We start from the raw sequence: 15748 nt of genomic DNA on the forward strand, positions 1-15748 counted from the left end.
TTGATCTGTAAAATGGAGATAATAGTATCTGCCTATTAAGGCTGCGAAGATTCAATTAGATGAATTGTATAACTAAATATTAGCTGTTAATTAAGAAATTTGAGGGCGCCCAGGTGGCACAGTCGGTTAAGCGTCTTGCCTTTGGCTCAGGTCATGATCTCAGGGTCCTGGCATCCAGCGCCGCATAGGCTCCCTGTTCAGAGGGGAGTCGGCTTCCTCTCCCTCTGCCCCCCCCGCCCCCAGCATACTCTCTCTTGCACACTCGCGCGCTCTCTCTAATAAAGAAAACCGTAAAAAAAGAAAAATTTGTCCACTACTTCCCATGGGCAGTTCCAGGTGCTGGGGATAAAGTGATGAAAAAACAAGAATTTTATCTTAAAGTAGCTTTTACATTGGAATGGGATAGAAACACAATAAACGTGAAAGATGGATAAATAATTGCAGAGTGCTGTGGGAAAAAAATAGAACAAATGCAAACACAGATTTCATTTGACTGGTCCTCTTAGCTATTTTCCAGAAAAGTCAAGGGTATATTGTTGAAATGCAACTCTGAAGAGGTTAATCTGTTAAGGGCCTAAAATAATTACACTCTGGCTTGTAAAATTCGTAGGCAGGCTACTGTGGATAGGGTACAATTTTTGTTTGTGTGTTTGAAAACTCATTTCTTCCAGCCGAGGTTCAGCTGAAGCAGTTTGAAATTGTATTCCGAGAGCCTTGAGCACACAGTACTTATATGCGTTATATTAAATTAGTTATAGCCTCACCGTAACTACAGGTGAAAGATACTACTACTATTCTATTTTACTGGTTAAGTAGAGTGAGGCTTTGTCTTGCTCAGGGCTATAGGGCAGGGAAAAGATGCCTCCCCCAAATCATAGGAACACCATTGGTTTTCTTCCTTGCCTGTTGCCCACCTGTTTCTAATTCCTTCTCCACTCGAGCTTCTCTGCCAGCCTTTCCCGCGGAGGGCATTCTGCTGGTGTGCAGCCCCGCCCACCACCGGGGCGTGGCCATCGGCCCGGGCCCCGCCTCTGCCCAACCCGCGAGGGCCTGCCTTCTTTTCCCTGACCGCAGACTGAGGGCCCTAGCGTGCGCGCGCGTCCCCGCTCGCGGCCCGGCTCGGCGTCGGGAGCGCGCTCTGTGTGGCCGCTGCCGCCATGTTGTTGTGGTTGTGAGAAGGCGGCGGCGGCAGCGGAGGAGCAGCCGGACGAGACGCTCCAGCGGCTCAGGCGCTGCCCCCCGCCGGCCCTGGCTGGGAGCCTAGTGGGGTGGCGGAGGAGGCCGTGCCGTGGCGGGCCTCGCCATGCCCTGTTGCCCGGTAAGAACGTCCCCCCTTCCTCCGGGGGTGAGGAGGGGCTGGAGGAGGGGCCGCTTTCGGCCCCGGCGCAGTGGCTGTCACCCTCTGAGGAGGCGGCGGCCCGCGGGGGGCAGGGGACAGCGTGCGTGGCCCGGGGAGGGGTGTCCTGGGTGGCGGCCGCGGCCGCCAGGGGGAGGCGTGGGGAGTGGGAGCGCAGCGGCCGGGCTCGGCCGGGACCCTCAGCGCGGGGGAGGCGGGGTCCCGGGCCCCGGCAGCCATCCCGGACCTGGGACAGGCCCGTGGGGCTTGGATTGTTAAGTGCTGCCCCCTGAGCGTCCGGACAAGTGCCCGCCGACCCCGGGAGGTGAGTGTGCCTCCCTCGCTCCCGACCGGGTCTGTGGGAGTCCACGGTGGCGAGAGGCCGGAGGTCGGGGGCCAGCAGAGCCCCCGGGGCGAGCGGTGAGGGCTCGGGACTTGTGGGAAGGAGGAGTGGCCGACTGTGCAGCCGGGCATCTTCCTGACCTGGTAGTACTTGGGTGGGAAGGATGGTTCGGAGGCGATTGAGAGTTCAGGGAACACTGATCAAAGAGCTCCGCGAAAGATTATTTCCCTGGTGGAAATTGTGCTGCTTAGGACCCTTGGCGATAATATTACTGCTTGTACTTTGGGCTGGAAAACTTACCTCAAAATAATGGGGTCAGTTTTATGGCACTTTAACCAACTTCTCTGGGGTCTGATAATCTCGTTTGAGTTCTGCACTTGGTCTTCGGTTAGCTATTGATGTGCAGGTGTCTTCTCCAGTTAGAGGCCTTAATTCTTGACTGGTTGAATATCTTGACATCCACTTTATCTGACAATCTAATTTTTCAAAAGGAAAAAAATGCATACTCTTCTAGTTGAGGTTCAGCCATTCTCACAATGTGGACGGTGATGCTATCGAAGGCTTGGGTTGAATTACATGAGATGATTTTTTTATGTAAAACGTTTGTGATTTGTACATGAAGAGGTGACAGGGACTTTCTCCTTTTTAAAGGCTGTTTCTGTAGGGCCAGAGACATGATCTGTGTTATTTTTGCTGGGAGACCCAAGTAAGGTGGTTTGGTGGCATGCAAAAAGTCTTCCCTTCTAGGGCCTATGACTTGAGTGGGTAGAAGAGCTTACAGAATGACAGTTTTTCTTTGTTTTATTTAAAGATTTTATTTGACAGTGAGAGAGGGAACACAAGCAGGGGGAGTGGGAGAGAGAGAAGCAGGCTTCCCACGGAACAGGGAGCCCGATGCGGGGCTCCATCCCAGGACCCTGGGATCATGACCTGAGCCGAAGGCAGACGCTTAACGACTGAGCCACCCAGGCGCCCCCAGAGTGACACAGTTTTGGGTAAGCCCAGTACAATGTGTGATATTAAACTAAATTTGGAGGGTTCTAGAATTTTAGATTGGCTGCCTATGAAGGCCTCTTTCAGCTCTAATTACCCTCCCTCATTTTCAGGTGACCCAGAGCAGTTCAAGTGACCAGCACAGTGGTGCAGCCCCACTTGTAGTTAATAGCAAGCCACAGGAGAACCCATGTTTCTCAGCTTGTAGGTCAGGTTCTTTAGTTCAGTAGTTACGTAAATACGGTCATCAGAAATAGTATGGACTGCCTTAAATGCTGATTCCTGAACTCCATGCAGGAGGACTTGGTGAATTAAAATCTCTGAGGGTGGGGCCTGGGAATCCATCCTTAAGAAGCTCCCTGAATGGTTCTGGTCAGCCAGGTTTGTGAACCTGTGAAAGTCAGCTTTAGGTCACCTTTGGTATTCCATAAGGTTCCCATTAATTATGACTTCTGAGAGTGCTTTTAGTTCTTTATAGAGCTTTAAGAATTTGAGAGGTAGGGAAGAAGGGGAAGCCTGAGAAATTTAAAACTGAAAATTGAGCATCTCTTAAAATATAATGGATTTAGGTAGGGGAATTAGGTTTGTTGTTAGAAGTTATTCGTGCAAGTCTTTGAGAACCCACTTGATAAAATTAGATGCTGCTTGACCGGAGGTATATCTAGAGATACATAAAAGGATCTAGAGGAATGAAAAGGAGAGGGAGAGGCAGTAAGTCTACTTCTGGTTCACAAAGGGGTCCATGGAAGGTGCTTCCCAACATCTCAACATGCTTGCTCCTAAACCATCTGACTCAGGTTTCTAGTAAAGTGAGGGTAGGGTGGGTGGGTTAGCAGTCATCTGAGATGAGGGTTGTGCACCAGGAAGGTTTATTGTGGATTATGAAAAGTTCTTGAAATTAGCCCCAGGCCATGAGGAGTGGTAAAGTCAGTTTTTAAATCTGTTGTAGTTCTGGTTAACACCTTCTGTGGTAAAGTGGAATGGTGAATTACCCAAGAAGTATTCATGTTGCAGAGGGGGTGTGGTGAGGTTTGTTATAAGTTTGGAACAATCGGCAGAAAATGTTAAACTTATGTAGAGTAGTGAAGGAGTTCGGTAAATACCGTGTCAAATCATGTAGCAGTAGTTTAGAGACGTGTATCCAGTTGTCCAATTTGAGAGGCAGAGGCTGTTTTGTTTTCTTGGTGTCTCCAGTGTCTAGCATAGTTCCCACAGCATATACTGTGCTCTCAGATATCTTTTGCGCAAATGAATAGTATTGAGATGGGAGGAAAAAGTTGTGGTTGATAGCTTTAGTTATTAAAAGCTACTTGAGGGGTTCCTGGGTGGTTCAGTTGGTTAAGCTTCTGACTTCAGCTCAGGTCATGATCTCAGAGTCCTGTGGTTCAGCCCCACATAGGGCTCCCCACTCAGCGGGGACTCTCCTTGTCCCTCTGCCCCTCCCCCTGCGTCTGCGCTTTCTTGCTCTCAAGTAAAATATTAAAAAAAAAAAAAAAAAAGCCACTTGAATACCTTGCATTGGATCGAAAAGCCAGTTTTTACCTCATGTGGTTTAGAACTTTGGGATTCCTTTAAGAGGTTCTGTATTCTAGGGGCTCCTGGCTGGTTTAGTTGGTAGAGCATGTGATTCTTGATCTCAGGGTTGTTGGAGCCCCATGTTGGGTGTAGATTACTTAAAAATAACATCTTTGGAAAACAGAAGCTTTTTTTTTTTTTTTTCTCCTAGGACTGTCATTGTAAACTATCCTGTCCCCCAGTTTTTGGGTCTTGAATGTGTCTTAATTTTTTTTAGGTGTAGTGGCCCTTTTTAGTGACTTTTTATTAGATCAGAGACATTTAAAAAAATTAAAATTTTTAAAGTTTTTAGTGAATATTTCCATCAATTTATTTTCAGTATTCCTTAAAAACAAATCACAAGTTTAATACTAATGCTTTAAAATATTATACACCAAAAGAAAGCCAACTCTCATTCATGCTACAAGTTGGTCTTTGTTCTCTTTACTTCTGTTTGCCAAATGATCTTCAGTAATTTCTGCAAAGAGATTCCTCTTCAACAGATTATATGCAAGAGGTAAAAGCTGGCCAGCAACTTTATAAAAATAGCGTGAGCCATAACAAAAGAGATCCATTCCCAGCTCAAGCCCCATACCATAATCACATTCATCATTAGCATACTGCACAAAGGTCATCATTTCCTGAATGGGAAATGGGAAATAAAAATCTCTTTGGATTGGCAGAGATTCTGTGTCATTAATTGGCTATATGACTGCTATTAGGAATGTCACTTCTCTGGACCTCTGTTTTCTCACCTGTACAATTAAAGGCCTATACTTGTTGGTCTCAGGTAGTTTCTTCAGACTGATTGTGCAAATCTTTTTTTCTTTTTTAAAGAAATATTTTATTTTTTTAAGTAAGCTTTGTACCCAACATGGGGCCTGAACTCCCAACCCTAAAATCAACAGTCATGTGCTCTACTGATAGAGCCAGCTAGGCGCTCCTCTGCAAATCTTCAATAATTTGTAATTATGTTATTTGGTATTCATTTTATGTAGGTAGATGAACCTTAAAAAACTTGAACATTTTTGGGTTCTAAGCTTACAGATTTTAGATGTTGTCCAAAAGTGCTCTGGAAATTGAGTGCATGTTGCAAGTATTATGCAGAAACAACACACTTAATGCTGTTGTAATTCACTTAGTGTTGAAATCAAAATGGATTTCACATAAGGAACTTCATAATTTAGTGTGAAGCCACAAGATTAAGAATGGTTTAGGGAAGTTTGTGTAATTTATGTGCCTAGTTGTTTCTTACAGACCACCCAATTCTGTAATTTTCTATGGTAAATTTATATGTAATTTTATAATCAGTGAAACGTTCACTTAAGACACAGTGAGATCAAATCCATATTGGATTGAACTAGAATTCCTAATAATTTTAGAGGCTACCAAAATTAACATCCATTGCTATTTTTAATCTTTATTTTGATACCATATTGATATGCTTTCATTTTCACTTTTGTATCTAGAAATTAAAAAAATATATTTTTTATTAAATAAACTCTACACCCAGTGTGGGCTCTGACTCAAAATCCTGGGATCTAGAGTGGCATGCTATACTGAATGAGCCAGCCAAGTGCCCCTCATATCTAGAAACTTAACATACTTTTTAAGTTCATGTTTGTATCAGATATTCACAATGAAAATTGTAGCATGAGAATGGATAGACAGGTAAGTCCTGGGTTCAAGCTTGAGTTGTGTTCCTTGTTAGCTGTGTTGTTTCTGGCAAGCCACATAAGCGCTCTAAGCTTCAATTCCCTCGTTAATAAGAGGAAGAATAACACTTTATTTTTATTTATCTCAGTTTGTCAGGGAGGATCAAATGGAATGGTGTATATGAAAAGCAATTAAAAAATGTAAGGGTATGATACTATATTAGAATCCTATTTTATTTTCTTGGAAGAGTTGGCTTTTGGAGCAGTGGTAAACCTATTCCATGTTGTCAAGTGTAGAATTTACTAATGTCACTAATACGGCAACAGAAAAGATTTCTACTTCTGTACTCAGCCTAGAGAAACCTTTCAGCACTTGCATCCTGTATGCCAATAGGAATAGTCACCGGGGCATCTCACTGGCTCAGGTGGAAGAGCATGAAACTCTTGATCACGGGGTCGTGAGTTCGGGCCCCACGCTGGGTGCAGAGAGTACTTAAATTTTTTTTTTTTTTTTAAAGATTTTATTTATTTGAGAGAGAGAGGATAAGAGACAGAGCACGAGAGGGAAGAGGGTCAGAGGGAGAAGCAGACTCCCTGCCGAGCAGGGAGCCCGATGCGGGACTCGATCCCGGGACTCCAGGATCATGACCTGAGCCGAAGGCAGTCGCTTAACCAACTGAGCCACCCAGGCGCCCGAGAGTCATTAAATATTAAAAAAAAAAAAAAAACCCAAAAAGAAAAACCAAGGAATCATCACAATGTGGTAGGAACTTCATAGAGGGATCTGGGACGTCTCACAATTTGCACTTGGAATACATTTGCTAGATTTCACCCATTTTATTATGTTGGAGTGGTGGTAGAAGGAGTTTAGTATATTCTGTGTGAAGTTTAGGGCTATGTTTTCTAAATGGCAGGTGGCAACATCATAGGGTAAAGATAACAGTGTGGTGATTTATTTTTATTATTTAAAAGATTTTGTTTGAGAGAGAGAGAGAGAGGGGGAGAGAGCACAGAGGGAGAGGGAGAAGCCGACTACCCGCTGAGCAGAGAGCCCAATGCAGTACTCCATCTCAGGGTCCCGGGATCAGGACCTGAGCTGATGGCAAGACACCTATCTGACTGAGCCACCCAGGCACCCCTGAAATTGTTACTTCAGATTGTGAAAGCTACAAGTACATATTCAGTGCGGTGGGGGGGGAGGGGGGGAGTCATACAAAAAACAAGAATTGAGAAAACTCAGGAGAATAAAGTAGAGATAACCCATGATCCCACTTAGAGTAATGTTTGCTATTTTCCTTTTTTCTTATACATTATCTACTGAATACTTCAAAAAGAACAACTTTCCATGTCAAACTGATGTTCTGTTAATGGTTATTTACTGTTCTGTGATATGGATGCATTATAATTTACAACAATTCCCTGTTAATGGATATTTTCAATTTTTCTCTTAAAACAGTGCTGTCATGAATTCCTTTGGACTTTTTTTTTTTTTATACAACTGTGCTTTTATTTCCATAGGCTAAATTCCTAAAAGTGGGCTTATATGGTCAAAGGGTTTGTGCATTTTAAATTTGAATATAGGTGTCCTATAGATAGGATGTCTATTTTAAAGTCTCACCAACAGGGGCGCCTGGGTAGCACAGTCGGTTGAGCTTGGGACTCTTGGTTTGGGCTCAGGTCATGATCTTAGGGTGATGAGGTCTAGCTGAGTCTGGCTCTGTGCTGGGCTCTGGGTCTGCTTGAGATTTCTCTCTCCCTGCCCTTTCTGCTTGGCTCTCTCTCATGCATTCTCTCTCTCTCTCTAAAATGGGTAAATAGGGCGCCTGGGTGGCTCAGTCGTTAAGCGTCTGCCTTCGGCTCAGGTCATGATCCCAGGGGCCTGGGGTCGAGTCCCGCATCGGGCTCCCTGCTCGGCGGGGAGCCTGCTTCTCCCTCTGCCTGTCTCTCTCTGTCTCTTCTGAATAAATAAATAAAATCTTAAAAAAAAAAATAAAATGGGTAAATAAATCTTAAAAAAAAAAAAAAAGTCCCAGGGCACCTGGGTTGCTCAGTGGTTAAGCATCTGCCTTTGGCTCAGGTCATGATCTTGGGGACCTGGGATCAAGCTCCGGATAGGGCTCCCTGCTCCACGGGCAGTCTGCTTCTCCTTCTGCCCCTCCCCCTGCTCGTGCTCTCTCTGGTGTGCGTGCGCTGTCTTTCAAATAAAATCTGTTAAAAAAGCCCCACCAACAGTATATTAGTGTCCAGTTCTGTATATTCTTGCTAGTGATTTATTATCTTTTAACTTGTTGGTGGGAGTTTAAAATAGTTTGGGAGGGCGCCTGGGTGGCTCAGTTGGTTAAGCGACTGCCTTCCGCTCAGGTCATGATCCTGGAGTCCTGGGATCGAGTCCCGCATCAGGCTCCCTGCTCAGCAGGGAGTCTGCTTCTCCCTCTGACCCTCTTCGCTCTCGTGCTCTCTGTCTCTCATTCTCTGTTTCTCAAATAAATAAATAAAATCTTTAAAAAAAAAATAAAATAGTTTGGGAATAGTTTTCCTTTTGTTCTTTTTTCAGCATCAAGTCTTAGCCTCTACAGTTTAACTCTGTGGAAGGGGCAGGTAAAAATGAAAGTGCAGTGACAATACATCAGGCCAGTGGTCTCCAAAATTTTTGATCATCTCAATGGTAAAAAATTTTGAGCATTAATCCTCATCCTTAAGTATTTATTTAATTTACAAACAATATGTATAGCAACTGGTTATTTACTTTATAAAATTAATCAAAATTAACAAGGATGAGAAAAATAAAGTGGGGCACCTGGGTGGCTAAGTCGGTTAAGCGTCTGCCTTAGGCTCAGGTCATGATCCCAGGACCCTGGGATCAAGCCCTGAGTCAGGCTCCCTGCTCAGCAGGGTGTCTGCTTCTCCCTCTGCCACCCACCCCCACTCATGCTTGTGCGTGCTCTCTCTCTCTCTCTCTCTCACATACACAAAAACTAAAAAAAAAAAAAAAGTTAAAAATAAAGTTCAAGTATTTTTCTTCTTTACCCCAGTGGAGCATTTTTTTTTGAATATCACTGCTTTAGACTTGTAAGATTTAATGTTGGGCCTTTATGATTGTTTTGGGGCATTTCCTCTTGTTCTGCAGGTGGTCCAGTCTGATTGGATTATGATAGTCTAAAGCGCGCCATGCTTTTGAGAGTCATATCTGCAATAGGGCAAACATATAAACCTTACTCAGGGCACCTGGGTGGCTCAGATGGTTAAGCGTCTGCCTTCGGCTCAGGTCATGATCCTGGGGTCCTGGGATCGAGTCCCGCATTGGGCTCCCTGCTCCTTGGGAGCCTGCTTCTCCCTCTGCTTCTCTCTCTCCCCCCACCCCCCCGTCTCTCATGAATAAATAAATAAAAAATAAATAAACCTTACTCAAAGTATCAGTTTGATACCGTTTGTCATTGTTAAGATGGCTGAATTTGAAAAGGGAAAATCATGGGATAGGAAACAGTCTTAAGTAGTCTACTTCTTTTAGATATGAAGAACTGATACTGTGTAGAGTATATTTTTAAAAGTCTGCTTTATGGAAAGTGGTTTGGTTATAACATATCCCTATTTTCTAAGAGCCTAGAAACTGAGGGAGGGGATGAATAATTGCTGCTTGCTTTCCTTTGCTTGCAAAGTACCACAATTAGTCTGTCACTCTAAATCCATTTGGAAGAGCCTGAACCTATCTATAACTTTTTAAAAATGCTTTATTGGGCCGAAACTTTCCATGATGAATCTTAGATTAAAAAGTAACTTTTTTATTAAGTTTGAATAACTTGCACCTCCCCCCGCCCCCTACCGTATGTTATGAAATCAGGAAATGGTGCTTTTTGTACTAGAAAAATGAATCTCCCTTTTTCATCTCATCCTGGGGAACTTAATTTCAGTTATTTCATATGGTTCATTGTCAGAGAAAGATAATATTGAGGTCTTAGAGATTGTGAAAAGAGCAACTTGTGATTATTTTTTTGTCAGTTAAAAGAAATGAGATAACTTATATTGAAGGTGGTTGCTCTATACAGTGCTTTCTTTTTACCTTATGTAGCATGATTTATAAGGTGCTTTCACATATACCCTCAAGTACTTAAGAGCATAATTTAATGAGTGATGTGATTTCTATTCCTTTGAGGCCACATGCCTAGTGTTTGACATCATATTTAAAGAGGTAGACTGAGCCCTGCAGAGTAGGTACTGATGGCTGTTCTTTCTCACTCCTTGCACTTATGTGCTACTTGGTACAGAGTTAAGGTATCCGTACTTATGGGCAATTTAAACTCTTACGTATTTATTTACACATGTAAATAAGTTATAGTATTGTAAAACAAATAGTTACAACTTTCTGTAGTTACATTGTTCTTTCATCTGATGTGCACAGAAAATATTTTTGTGGGAGAGATCAATTAATTTTACATCAGCCTTTCAGATATTTAATTTTTAAATTTTTTTCAGCCTTTCAGATATTTTGCCTTCTCCTCAGGATAGTTTCAAGGAGGAAAAAAAAAAAAAACAGTCTTGATTTAATTCCTTTTACTACGTGTGTTCCTCTTACTGCCAACACTGGTGTGTGTGTGTGAGAGAGAGAGAAAGAGAGAGGGATTTATGTAGTAGGCTGCTACTTAAGAAGGAAACATTAGTTTTGGGGTATATAATGGTTCTTGAAACATAGACTCAGTGGTTTCCGTGGGGCAAATGAAAAGGAGCACATAGGATTTCTCTGATTTGTCTTATTCTCTCCAATTCCATGTATACATACATGGTTTTGGCTTAGAAAACACTGAAGATGATTAGTCTTCAAAAGAACTAGTATGTTATTTCCCTTTTCTGCTGTACTTAAAATCGTGTTTAGTAAGTGAACTAATACACTTCTATAAAAGAGAGCCTGGAAAGACAGGAATAGAAATACTAATGATTACTTTCTGGCTGGTGGGATAGTGTAACTGTTTTCTGCTTCATATTCTTCTGTAATTTCCCAGTCTTCTATGAGCATGTATTACTCTTACTAGGAAAAATGGCTATTTTAAAGTACATTTTGATGTTTTTAGTTTTCATTGGGTGTCTTAAGAGGGTTTAAGTCATAGTCACCAATGAGAAAGTGGGTGGTTAACTGGCTCCACTTCCTAAGTAGAGTGGCAGTTGTAGGAAGTGGTAGGGGAGGAATGGTGCAAGCAAGCATTTGAACTTTCATTGTAAACTCCACTGTGGCTGAGACTGAGCTCTGATCACATTTAAACACATGAAGACCTCCATCTAATTTTCTTCTTCCTGATGAGCTGATTGAGAATTAAGAATGTTGCCTTGAAAAGAAAAATCGGATTCTGTGATAGAAATCCTAAACACAGGACTCAACCTGAATTCCCAGTTCTGCTGACTTGCCATGTGGACTTGAGCAAGTTCTATAGCTCTGTGTGTGTGTTTTAAATATTAAGTGGGATTATAGCAACTAAGAGGTGATAGGATTTTATACATGTAATTTGAACTGGAGGATATTTAGAGAAATTACTTTTATTATGACAATGTAGTCTCATTGCGATTTTGGTGTTAATATACAGCTTAGAGTTGAGTCACTTTAAATTTATATACTAGTGATATTTTAGGAAGATCTATGTAATTTATCCTTCGGAGTTTAAGTGATTAGATAGAGTCTGCCAGCTTGTGTTATTTTTCTGCACATTAAATGTTAGATTTTTGGGGTAAGGCATTTGTAATTATCTACCCTTTATTTTTTTAAAGAATAAGATTAAAGTTGAAGAGCAATCAAGGTAATAAATGTAGGTACCACTATAAGTTTATGGGGTTTTTCAGTTAGAAGTTTTATAGTAAAGAGTAACAAGCTTGTGAAAAGAAAATACCCTATAGAAGTCTACAAAGCCCATTCTCCTGTTCTTAAATTCCATACCCTGCCTTTCCTTTTTTTTTAAAGTAAAATTTAAATATTTCAAAAATTCAGAAAAATACAGAGAATAATTTAACAAATGTCATGTACTTAGTAGATGTTGATTTAGATTTAGTAGATACTGACATCTTGTTAGATTTGCCTGAAAGGTTTGTGTTTGTTTTTAAAATTTAAATATCATACAATTGGAGTCCCTTTTGCTCTCCTCCTAGATCCTGTTTCTCTTACCGAGGTTATCTGTCTTTCTTAACCTGTGCTCTTATATTCTTCCTATAGATGTATGTACTTGTAGTAGTATGTGTTTCAGACATGTATGGTACCTAAGTATATACATTCTGTGATTTGAAAAGCTTGAAGTTTATCTGTATCAATATATATGTATTTACTTACTTTATTCAGTTGTGTGAATAGGAAAGTTTTAGTTCCCTATTGATAGTTGTTTTCAATTAATATATGGATTTAAAGATTTCTCTCTAATAGGATTAAACTATGCTGATCTACATTTTGCTTTTTTTTCACAATAATAGTGTATTACATCTTATCCTATCATAAAATGTAGGTATACCCATTTTTAAGGACTGTAGGTATTTTTTTTTAATTTTAAGTTTATGTAAATAATTTCTGTACCCAATGTGGGGCTCAAACTCATGACCCTGAGATCAAGAGTTGCATGCTCCACCAACTGATCCAGCCAGGCGCCCCCTATGTAGTTTTTTGTTTTTTGTTTTTTTAAACTTGATAGACACTATTATTTATCCTAGTCCCTTACTGATTGACATCTAGGGATTTTTTTTTTTTTTGAACCTCAAAAGTGCTGTCTGTAATGGATAGTGTTGTACTTTATACTTTTGAACAATGGTCGGATCATTTCTACAGAAATAGTTCTGCAAAATAAATTCTTGGGGAATAGAATTGCATGTAATGTAGATGCTTTTATATTAAAGCTAAACCAATATGTATATTTGTAACTTTCTTATTCCTGGTCCGTTCATTTAGGTTTGTTCAAAATGGGTGCTACGTATGAGTTGCTGAGAAGATAGTTTCCTAATATATAAACTAATATATTAAAATTGCATGGTAGAGGGGAAGCCTGGCCAGCTCAGTGGGTGGATCCAGTATGGGATTCTTGATCTCAGGGTCATGAGTTCAAATCCCATGTGGGGCATAGAGCCTTCTTAAAAAATTGTAGAGAGGAGGAAGAGTCCCAGCTTTATATAGGTAAGGGACATAAATCAGTGTTTGGGGAATGGTTTTGATTTTTCTAGCTAAGACAGAAGGTATAGGATTCAAAGACGAGTTTGCAAAGTACGTTGGCTACAAATTGTTGAAATAATTAAGGTGTTTGAATATTCTTTTACCCTCTATACTGAGTCATTTTGGGCTTTTGAGATAAAAGGCAATTTTGGGGAAGATGTGTCTGATAGCAGTTGCATGATTAGGAGCAGGCGAAGATTGGAAAACAGTGAAGAATCTGTACTGTACACACAATTAGGTAATAAGGACCTGAATTAAGGTGGTGGCAAGGTGGTAATTGAGGTGGCTAGATTAAGGTAGAAGATTGCTAGTTGACACCCTAAAGGAAATAGACAAACATTTGTGAACTAGTCGAATTAGAGGTAAGTAGCAATGATTTAAAGTTAATGGGTTTTGGGCCTTGGTGAATAATGATAGTACAGAAATGTGGAATTGGGAGGAGGAGCTGGTTTTGGAAAAAATGAAATCCTTCCCACATTAACATTGAGGCCAGGGGATAAGTAAAAATGTCCTGTAGGAGCTTGGAGATTGAGAATTGAGGTAGGAAGAAAGGTAGGTTGGCCTCATCTGGATGAGATCTTGAACCTAGAAGAGCCAAAGATTGAGGATCACATTTAGGGGGGGTGGGAGAAGAAGATAAAATGAAAACTTAAAATTAGGTTAATGAGGCATAGTGGAAGCAGAGGAGAAGAGAGGATTTCTAAATTAAGTGATGATTAGTTAAGTTCGAGAGAAATGAGGGAAGCTGAGGGCTAGGGAAATAATTGGATTTGGTGATCCATGCTAGTCACTGATCATCATTTTCTTAGATTAAGGTTTAGTATACTAAAGGGCTAGAGGTGAGTGGTAGATGAGATCGCATTTATAGAACAGGTGCTGGTTCAGTAGAACTTCTGATGATCCTTCTGGTGTTCGATATCTGCACTGTTCAGTACATTTTGAGCATTTGAAATTTGGCTAGTTTGACCAAGAAACTAAATTAAAAAAATTTTTTTAAGTTAATTTAAATGTCCTTTTTTTTTTAACTGTAGTTGACAGTTTAACTTAATTAGCCACATATGGTTAGTGGCTATCATGTTGGATAGCACAGAGTATGGACTCAAACAGATGTAGATTAAGCCATAGGAAGAGATCTCAGGATAAAATAGAAGCATTTAGTTATCTAAAAATTTTATTGCAGTGTTATCAAAGTGGTGTTGGAATTAGACATTCTAGTACAAAACAGATTTTTACATTTTTACTCTGTGTTCAGTGTTGGCAGTAATGGATAACTCTTTTCAATGTATGAGAGCAACATTAAAGAATGTAATTTTAAGGGGCTCCTGGGTGGCTCAGTCATTAAGCATCTGCCTTTGGCGGCTCAGGTCAAGATCCCAGGGTCCTGGGATTGAGCCCTGCATTGGACTCTCTGCTCAGCCGGAAGCCTGCTTCTCCCTCTCGCACTCCCCCTGCTTTGTGTTCCTTCTCTTGCTGTGTCTCTCTCTGTCAAATAAATAAAATCTTTAAAAAAATGTAACTTTAAGATAATTATGGTCTGAAATCTCTTCATGATTATTTTCCTGTCTCTTAAAAAAGGTTACAATTCTATTTTACTGATTAAAGAATAATATTTGAGACATTTTGGGTCTCTGTTTTCTCAAACTAAAAGTAACTGAAAATATCTTAGAAATCTCATTGGGGACTTTAACTGTAGAGAGCAAATTGATGGTTACCAGAGGGGTGGTGGGTGGGGGCATGGGTGAAATAGGTGATGGGTTTTAAGGATTGTGCTTGAAATAAAAACTTAAAAAAAGAAAAATTCAGTTTTCAAGCAAAAAAACCCCAATTCATTGGGTAGAGAAGAAATACCAGCTATACTTGACTTTAAAGAAATCAATATTTAGATTGAGAAATGGTTTGCTTTGAGAATGATTTATGGTTTAAAATTGAATTTTTGATAGTATTGAAAGAATGTTTCTTACTATCTGGCTAACCTAAATGCTTTTTGTTTGCAAGAAGAAAAATTAAAAGTATATGTGAAAGAACCCATTCATAGGACAACATACTGTGTGATTCCATTTTTATAAAGTTTAAAAAACAGACAAAACTAAGAGATGGTAATTGAACTCAGAATAATGGTTATTTATCTTGGTGATATGCATGCAAGGTAGACTTTAGGGGTGCTGGTGATGTTCTGTGTCTTGATCTGGGTGATAATTTCATGGTTGTGTTCAGACAACTGTTTATGAGAATCATTGAGTTTTATACTTAAGTGCACTTTTTTGTAGGTAGATTATACCTCAGTTTTTAAAACTTACCCTCTCACAAAATTTTAGTAAACATGATCAGTTGAATTTGTCTCCCTTTAGCTTTTTTTTTAACTTTTCCACTACTTCCATTCATAAAGGAATACACTTAATGATGAAACATTTTACCTGTGTTTTTTTGTTTTTTAAGATTTTATTTATTTGACAGAGATAGAGCAGGAACACGAGCAGGGGGCAGTGGGAGAGGGAGAAGCAGGCTTCCCGCCGAGCAGGGAGCCCCATGCGGGGCTCGATTTCCAGGACCCTGGGATCATGACCTGAGCTGAAGGCAGACACTTAACGACTGAGCCACCCAGGCACCCTTGTTTGTTTTTTAAAGTAAGCTCCATGCCCAGTGTGGAACCCAACACGGGGCCTAAATCCATGACCCTGAGATCAAGACCTGATCAAGAC

General features: G+C 40.7%; 1 protein-coding gene across 14 annotated transcripts in view; it reads left to right on the forward strand.

Annotated features, from left to right (window-relative positions):
- The first annotated feature begins 1107 nt into the window (after nt 1–1107).
- Nucleotides 1108–15748, forward strand: part of MTMR3 (myotubularin related protein 3) — a 137764-nt gene continuing 123123 nt past the window's right edge. For 4 of the 14 annotated variants that reach the window (XM_073886816.1, XM_073886814.1, XM_073886815.1 and 1 more), the window contains exon 1: nt 1108–1318. The gene's annotated coding sequence lies outside the window, so the exon portion shown is untranslated. Of the gene's footprint in view, nt 1319–1523; nt 1662–15748 lie in introns of those variants that run through there. The other 10 variants (XM_073886809.1, XM_073886811.1, XM_073886808.1 and 7 more) reach the window with 4 other exon arrangements.

The sequence above is a fragment of the Callorhinus ursinus genome, unplaced genomic scaffold (genome assembly GCF_003265705.2).
Source record: "Callorhinus ursinus isolate GAN/ISIS: 27379988/994484 unplaced genomic scaffold, GSC_fseal_2.0 scaffold72, whole genome shotgun sequence".
Lineage (NCBI taxonomy): Eukaryota > Metazoa > Chordata > Mammalia > Carnivora > Otariidae > Callorhinus > Callorhinus ursinus.